The sequence below is a fragment of the Ranitomeya imitator genome, chromosome 4 (genome assembly GCF_032444005.1).
Source record: "Ranitomeya imitator isolate aRanImi1 chromosome 4, aRanImi1.pri, whole genome shotgun sequence".
Classification (NCBI taxonomy): Eukaryota; Metazoa; Chordata; class Amphibia; order Anura; family Dendrobatidae; genus Ranitomeya; species Ranitomeya imitator.
Genome location: NC_091285.1, coordinates 462,164,462 through 462,173,749, shown reverse-complemented (window position 1 = coordinate 462,173,749; position 9,288 = coordinate 462,164,462).

Here is a 9,288-nt window from a genome sequence, read left to right as displayed (position 1 = left end):
CGTGGTTACTCGTGTCGCCGAGGGCTGCGGCGTTGTGTGTCTGGTGAGAGACAACCCCAAGTGTTCGCACCCTGCAATGTGCCTTCTGTGTGTAGACGAAGATGATGACGGGTGACCGAGTCGCCATCAGCACACAGGAGCCTTTCTCCGACTCTTATGTTGCTACAAATGTTCATCTTCTGCTAGAAAATTCCACCTCAGAAATCTTACACAGAAAAAATGGCCGCCGGGGAGCAGACTTGCAGCAGTTCTTCCTCTTCTGTTACAGTCTTACCACACTCACCCAGTGAAAATCGGCACCATTGGTTTTTGGATAAGGGGGAAAAAATTCAAAATGCGGTGAAATTGCAACATTGAAGTGCAGTCCCACACTTGTTTTTTGTTTTTCTTTTTTTACCATGTTCACTAAATGCTAAAACTGACCTGTCATTATGATTCTCCAGGTCATTACGAGTTCATAGACACCAAACATGTCTGGGTTATTTTAACCCCTTTACCCCCAAGGGTGGTTTGCACGTTATGGACCGGGTCAATTTTTACAATTCTGACCACTGTCCCTTTATGAGGTTATAACTCTGGAACGCTTCAACGGATCCCGGTGATTCTGACATTGTTTTCTCGTGACATATTGTACTTCATGATAGTGGTAAAATTTCTTTGATATTACCTGCGTTTATTTGTGAAAAAAACGGAAATTTGGCGAAAATTTCGCAATTTTCCAACTTTGAATTTTTATGCAATTAAATCACAGAGATATGTCACACAAAATACTTAATAAGTAACATTTCCCACATGTCTACTTTACATCAGCACAATTTTGGAACCAAAAATTTTTTTTTGTTAGGGAGTTATAAGGGTTAAAAGTTGACCAGCAATTTCTCATTTTTACAACACCATTTTATTTTAGGGACCACATCTCATTTGAAGTCATTTTGAGGGGTCTATATGATAGAAAATACCTAAGTGTGACACCATTCTAAAAACTGCACCCCTCAAGGTTCTCAAAACCACATTCAAGAAGTTTATTAACCCTTCAGGTGCTTCACAGGAATTTTTGGAATGTTTAAATAAAAATTAACATTTAACTTTTTTTCACAAAAAATTTACTTCAGCTCCAATTTGTTTTATTTTGCCAAGGGTAACAGGAGAAAATGGACCCCAAAAGTTGTTGTACAATTTGTCCTGAGTACGCTGATACCCCATATGTGGGGGTTAACCACAGTTTGTGCGCATGGCAGAGCTCGGAAGGGAAGGAGCGCCATTTGACTTTTCAATGCAAAGTTGACTGGAATTGAGATGGGACGCCATGTTGCGTTTGGAGAGCCACTGATGTGCCTAAACATTGAAACCCCCCACAAGTGACACCATTTTGGAAAGTAGACCCCCTAAGGAACTTATCTAGAGGTGTGGTGAGCACTTTGACCCACCAAGTGCTTCACAGAAGTTAATAATGCAGAACCGTAAAAATAAAAAATCATTTTTTTTCACAAACATTATCTTTTCGCCCCAAATTTTTTATTTTCCCAATGGTAAGAGAAGAAATTGGACCACAAAAGTTGTGGCACAATTTGTCCTGAGTACTCTGATACCCCATATGTGGGGGTAAACCATTGTTTGGGCGCATGGGAGAGCTCGGAAGGGAAGGAGCGCCGTTTGACCTTTCAATGCAAAATTGACAGGAATTGAGATTGGACGCCATGTTGCGTTTGGAGAGCCACTGATGTACCTAAACATTGAAACCCCCCACAAGTGACACCATTTTGAAAAGTAGACCCCCTAAGGAACTTATCTAGATGTGTGGTGAGCACTTTGACCCAATAAGAGCTTCACAGAAGTTTATAATGCAGAGCCGTAAAAATAAAACAAAATTTTTTTCCCACAAAAATAATTTTTTAGCCCCCAGTTTTGTATTTTCCTGAGGGTAACAGGAGAAATTGGACCCCAAAAGTTGTTGTGCAATTTGTCCTGAGTGCGCTGATACCCTATATGTGGGGGAGAACCAGCGTTTGGGCGCATGGGAGGGCTCGGAAGGGAAGGAGAGCCATTTGGAATACAGACTTAGATGGAATGGTCTGCAGGCGTCACATTGTGTTTGCAGAGCCCCTAATGTACCTAAACAGTAGAAACCCCCCACAAGTGACCCCATATTGGAAACTAGACCCCCCAAGGAACTTATTTAGATGTGTTGTGAGAACTTTGAGCCCCCAAGTATTTCACTACAGTTTATAACGCAGAGCCGTGAAAATAAAATAAAAAATTTCCCCTCAAAATTATTTTTTAGCCCCCAGTTTTGTATTTTCTCGAGGGTAAAAGGAGAAATTGGACCCCAAAAGTTGTTGTCCAATTTGTCCTGAGTGCGTTGATACCCCATATGTGGGGTGAACCAGCGTTTGGGCGCATGGGAGGGCTCGGAAGGGAAGGAGCGCCATTTGGAATGCAGACTTAAATGGAATGGTCTGCAGGCGTCACATTGCGTTTGCAGAGCCCCTAATATACCTAAACAGTAGAAACTCCCACAAGTGACCCCATGTTGGAAACTAGACCCCCCCACGAACTTATCTAGATGTGTTGTGAGAACTTTGAGCCCCCAAGTGTTTCACTACAGTTTATAACGCAGAGCCGTGAAAATAAAAAATCTCTTTTTTTCCCACAAAAATTATTTTTTAGCCCCCAGTTTTGTATTTTCCCAAGGGTAACAGGAGAAATTGGACCCCAAAAGTTGTTGTCCAATTTGTCCTGAGTACGCTGATACCCCATATATTGGGGTAAACTCCTGTTTGGGCACACGGGAGAGCTCGGAAGGGAAGGAGCACTGTTTTACTTTTTCAATGCAGAATTGGATGGAATTGAGATCGGTCGCCATGTCGCGTTTGGAGATCCCCCTGATGTGCCTAAATAGTGGAAACCCCCCAATTATAACTGAAACCCTAATCCAAACACACCCCTAACCCTAATCCCAACGGTAACCCTAACCACACCTCCAACCCAGACACACCCCTAATCCTAATCCCAATCGCAAATGTAATCCAAACCCTAACCCTAACTTTAGCCCCAACCCTAACTGTAGCCTTAACCCTAACCCTAGCCCTTACCCTAACCCTAGCCCCAACCCTAACCCTAGCCCTAACCCTAGTCCCAACCCTAACCCTAGCCCTAACCCTAGCCCTAACACTAGCCCTAACCCTAGCCCTAACCCTAGCCCTAATCCTAGCCCTAACCCTAGCCCTAACCCTAACCCTAACCCTAGCCCTAACCCTAATGGGAAAATGGAAATAAATACATTTTTTTCATTTACTTTTATAGCGGGTTTTTTAGCGGATTTTTATGATTGGCAGCCGTCACACACTGAAAGACGCTTTTTATTGCAAAAAATATTTTTTGCGTTACCACATTTTGAGAGCTATAATTTTTCCATATTTGAGTCCACAGAGTCATGTGAGGTCTTGTTTTTTGCGGGACGAGTTGACGTTTTTATTGGTAACATTTTCGGGCACGTGACATTTTTTGATCGCTTTTTATTCCGATTTTTGTGAGGCAGAATGACCAAAAACCAGCTATTCATGAATTTCTTTTGGGGGAGGCGTTTATACCGTTCCGCGTTTGGTAAAATTGATAAAGCAGTTTTAATCTTCGGTTCAGTACGATTACAGCGACACCTCATTTATATCATTTTTTTATGTTTTGGCGCTTTTATACGATAAAAACTATTTTATAGAAAAAAATAATTATTTTTGCATCGCTTTATTCTGAGGACTATAACTTTTTTATTTTTTTGCTGTTGTCGCTGTATGGTGGCTCGTTTTTTGCGGGACAAGATGACGCTTTCAGCGGTACCATGGTTATTTATATCCGTCTTTTTGATCGCGTGTTATTCCACTTTATGTTTGGCGGTATGATAATAAAGCGTTGTTTTTTGCCTCGTTTTTTTTTTTTTTTCTTACGGTGTTTACTGAAGGGGTTAACTAGTGGGCCAGTTTTATAGGTCGGGTCGTTACGGACGCGAAGATACTAAATATGTGTACTTTTATTGTTTTGTTTTTTTTATTTAGATAAAGAAATGTATTTATGGGAATAATATATATTTTTTTTTTCATTATTTAGGATTTTTTTTTTTTTTTACACACTTGGAAATTTTTTTTTTAACTTTTTTACTTTGCCCCAGGGGGGGACAATACAGATCGGTGATCTGCCAGTTTGCACAGCACTCTGACAGATCACCGATCTGTCTGAGAGCAGTGCAGCGTTACCAAGTGCCTGCTCTGAGCAGGCACTTGGTAAGCCACCTCCCTCCCTGCAGGACCCGGATCCGCGGCCATTTTGGATCCGGGACTTACTGCAGGGAGGGAGGTAGGAGACCCCCGCAGCAACGCGATCACATCGCGTTGCTGCGGGGGTCTCAGGGAAGCCCGCAGGGAGCCCCCTCCCTGCGCGATGCTTCCCTGCACCGCCGGCACATCGCGATCATCTTTGATCGCGGTGTGCCGGGGGTTAATGTGCCGGGGGCGGTCCGTGACCGCTCCTGGCACATAGTGCCGGATGTCAGCTGCGATAAGCAGCTGACACCCGGCCGCGATCGGCGGCGCTCCCCCCGTGAGCGCGGCCGATCGCGCTGGACGTAATATTCCGTCCTTGGGAATTAAGGCCCACCCCACATGGACGGAATATTACGTCCAATGGCAGAAAGGGGTTAATAATAATAATAATATTAACAATATTTAAGTGGTAAAAAAAAAATCAAAGTTTCTTAAAAAAGAAAACGCGCCATTTTCCGATACCCGTAGCGTCTTCATTTTTCATGATCTTATTTTTTTCGTGCTGAGCTGACATTTTTATTGATTTTTTTTTTAGTGTGTATATGATCTTTTGATCACCCGTTATTGCATTTTATTGCAACATTGCAGAGACCAAAAAAAGTCATTCTGGCGTTTCCATTTTCTTTCTTTTCTCGTTACACCGTTTACCGATCGGATAATTTTTATATATTGATAGATCGGGCGATTCTGAACGCGGCAATAACAATATGTTTATTTTTTGTCTTTGTTTTATTTTGAATGGGGGTGATTTGAACTTATATTTTTTTAATATTTTTAAAAACATTTTTTTTTTTACTGTTCATTAGCATCAATAGTCTCCGTGCGGGACTAGAAGCTGCGGTCATCTGATTGCTTGTGCTACACAGAGCAGGGCTGAAGCAGAAATGCTCACTTGCCATGAGCACTGCTCATAGCAACATGGCAATGACAACCACAGGGGTCTGCTGCAATTCCCGGGTTGTTATGCCAACCCATCGGCGACCCCCGGTAATGTGATACGGGCACAGATGGGCAGGATTAGTGACGCACTTCCAGCGCGATTATGTTAAATGCCGCTGTTGGAGATTGACAGTGACATTTAACGTGAGCAACTGCAGGTGGATCACGATTCCAAAGATGTTAGGGGCACATGTCAGCTGATAAAATCAGCTGATGTGCTGGAAAAGTTGCGGGATCGGCACCAGAGCCCGCACCAAACGGGGAGGCCACCTTAGACATAACTAAATGTCTAGGGTTAACAAAGGGGTTAAAGAAGTTTTTCAACTCAGTATTTATTATAATCTCTTTTTCTTAAATGCATGAATTTTGTATTGAAAATCACTAGACATACTTCACTGTTTTGCATCTACAGACTTGCTTCCTGCATATTTAGCTTTGATGTGGTCTGTGGTCATAGATCAGCTAAGAGGAGTTAGAAAAAGGCAGAAAAGAGTTAAAAACTCTGCTATTGGGCAGTCAGGATGGGCTCATCGAGGGATTCTCAGTTACCTCACTCTGCAGCCAGCAATAAACAATGAACCACAGAGGCTAAAGAAGGTGAAGAGTGCTAAATTTTAATGAATCTTAATTGCAAAAATGATTATGGCTGAAAATAGATGCATTTTTGTAAGAGAAATTGCCCCCAAACACTTGAGGATTGCTGATTCGAAACGCGCGTCGGGGTGGGGGAATGCCTGACATGCCCATGAACACCTCATCACATTAAGTAAAACATACTTTATTGTCTCTGTATTAGGACCAAGACTGGTGGCTGCTATTACACACAAGCACTTTACACTACAGCCGCCACCTTTATCCAGTCCAGTGCTTGCGCTTCTTATAGCTGCATCTCTTGCACTTTATTTATTTAGTCTTGGACAATAAGTATTGAAGGATTATACAGGGCCTTTACTTACCTTATTTGTGTGTACTGTTCTTTGTTCCTGCTGGTCAGTATGGGCTATATTGTCAGTTCCCCTTTTTGTGAGGCACGTTCACTTTTGTGATTTTACTATTGCACTGTTATTATATTTATTTTAATAGATATTTTTGCCTGATATTACCTTAGTGGTTTTTGCTTACCTTCCATATTGGTATGGTTTGCCTTTTGATTTTAGTACTCATAGACTTGTATTGGTTAGTTTGATCTGTGATTTGAATTAAAATCAGACTTGTCTCCGTGATTTTGTGCAGACTACTTTGATAGCAAAAATACAGATATAGGAAATGCTCCATATACCGATAGGTACGGAGTTTTTTTCCTGAAAGATACGGATAGAACTTGTTTGTAAAAAATTGAAGTCTGAACAATCCCTACGAAAAGTACAGTGTATGCGAGTATGAACCTGATATAAATAACACAGAGGCGGCACAAGCATCACTGTTCCTGCTGATTGTCAGGGAGTGGGACCCTCAGCAATCCAATAACGATGTCCTATTCTAAGAATTTTGAAAGTTTTGTTAACCTACATGTTTGACCCCGATTCTACCTACACCAGAAACATGCAAAACAAATCAAAAAAAGAAATTATCAAAAGCTAGTTTTTATTAGATCAGAGATGAAACCAACTTTGAATAAAAGTATCATAAAACCCCACAGATGAGAAAACAGTGACCGGGACAAAGCAAGATGAAATGAGTTGCAAGATACTCAGGACACAGATGAAAGGATTAAATGTTTCTTTGTTTATTGAAATCCACAACAAGATGAAATAACCTAGATTACAGCAATAGATCTAATAGATCAACTAAATCTCCAAAACTGAACTACTTGTGTTTCTCCCTTCTACTAACCTCACTCTACCCAACATCGAAATTACCCTGGAGGGTTCAACCATAACTCCCAAGCAGCATGCCCGTCTTGGGGTCATATTCGACACCGGACTTTCCTTTGCTCCCTACAGTCATGGCCAAAAGTATTGACACCCCTGCAATTCTGTCAGATAAAATTCATTTTCTTCCTGAAAATGATTGCAAACACAAATTATTTGATATTATTATTATCTTCATTTAATTTGTCTTAAAAGAAAAAACACAAAAAAATTGTCCTAAAGCCAAATTGGATATAATTCCACACCAAACATAAAAAAGGGGTGGACAAAAGTATTGGCACTGTTCGAAAAAATCATGTGATGCTTCTCTAATTTGTGTAATTAACAGCACCTGTAACTTACCTGTGGCACCTAACAGGTGTTGGCAATAACTAAATCACACTTGCAGGCAGTTGACATGGATTAAAGTTGACTCAACCTCTGTCCTGTGTCCTTGTGTGTACCACACTGAGCATGGAGAAAAGAAAGAAGACCAAAGAACTGTCTGAGGACTTGAGAAACCAAGTTGTGAGGAAGCATGAGTAATATCAAGGCTACAAGTCCATCTCCAAAGACCTGAATGTTCCTGTGTCTACCGTGCGCAGTGTCATCAAGAAGTTTAAAGCCCATGGCACTGTGGCTAACCACCCTAGATGTGGACGGAAAAGAAAAATTGACAAGAGATTTCAATGCAAGATTGTGCGGATGTTGGATAAAGAACCTCGACTAACATCCAAACAAGTTCAAGCTGCCCTGCAGTCCGAGGGTACAACAGTGTCAACCCGTACTATCCGTCAGCATCTGAATTAAAAGGGACTCTATCTTAGGAGACCCAGGAAGACCCCACTTCTTACCCTGAGACATAAAAAAGCCAGGCTGGAGTTTGTCAAAACTTACCTGAGAAAGCCTAAAACGTTTTGGAAGAATGTTCTCTAGTCAGATGAGACAAAAGTAGAGCTTTTTGGGCAAAGGCATCAACATAGAGTTTACAGGAGAAAAAAAAGAGGCATTCAAAGAAAAGAACACGGTCCCTACGGTCAAACATGGCGGAGGTTCCCTGATGTTTTGGTTTTGCTTTGCTGCCTCTGGCACTGGACTGCTTGACCGTGTGCATGGCATTATGAAGTCTGAAGACTACCAACAAATTTTGCAGCATAATGTAGGGCCCAGTGTGAGAAAGCTGGGTCTCCCTCAGAGGTCATCGGTCTTCCAGCAGGACAATGACCCAAAACACACTTCAAAAAGCACTAGAAAATGGTTTGAGAGAAAGCACTGGAGACTTCTAAGGTGGCCAGCAATGAGTCCAGACCTGAATCCCATAGAAAACCTGTGGAGAGATCTAAAAATGGCAGTTTGGAGAAGGCACCCTTCAAATATCAGGGACCCGGAGCAGTTTGCCAAAGAAGAATGGTCTAAAATTCCAGCAGAGCATTGTAAGAAACTCATTGATGGTTACCGGAAGTGGTTGATCGCAGTTATTTAGGTTAAAGGTTGTGTAACCAATTATTAGGCTGAGGGTGCCAATACTTTTGTCTGGCCCATTTTTTGAGTTTTGTGTGAAATGATCAATGTTTTGCTTTTTGCTTCATTCTCTTTTGTGCTTTTTCATTTAACCCCTTAGTGACCGAGCCAAATTTTTGAAATCTGACCAGTGTCACTTTATGTGGTAATAACTCTGCAACGCTTCAACAAATCCCAGTGATTTTGAGATTGTTTTTTCGTGACACATTATACTTTATGATAATGGTAAATTTAGTTCAACATTTTTTGTGTTTATTTATAAAAAATTTGAGAAAAATGTTAAAAAATTAGCAATTTTCTAAATTTGAATGATTATCCCTTTAATACAGATAGTCATACAACAGCAAACCATTAATAAATAACATTTCCCACATGTCTGCTTTACATCAGCACCATTTGTAAAATGTTATTTTATTTTGTTAGCATTTTAGGAGGTTTAAAAATGTAGCAGCAATTTTTCATTTTTTCAAAGAAATTTACCACATTTATTTTTTTAGGGACTTATCCATGTTTAAAGTGACCTTAAGGGTCCCATATATTGGGAAACCCCCAAACGTGATACCATTTTAAAAACAGCACCCCTAAACATATTGAAAACTGCTGTCAGGTAGTTTATTAACCCTTCAGGTGCTTTACAGGAATTAATGCAAAATGGCATGACAGAA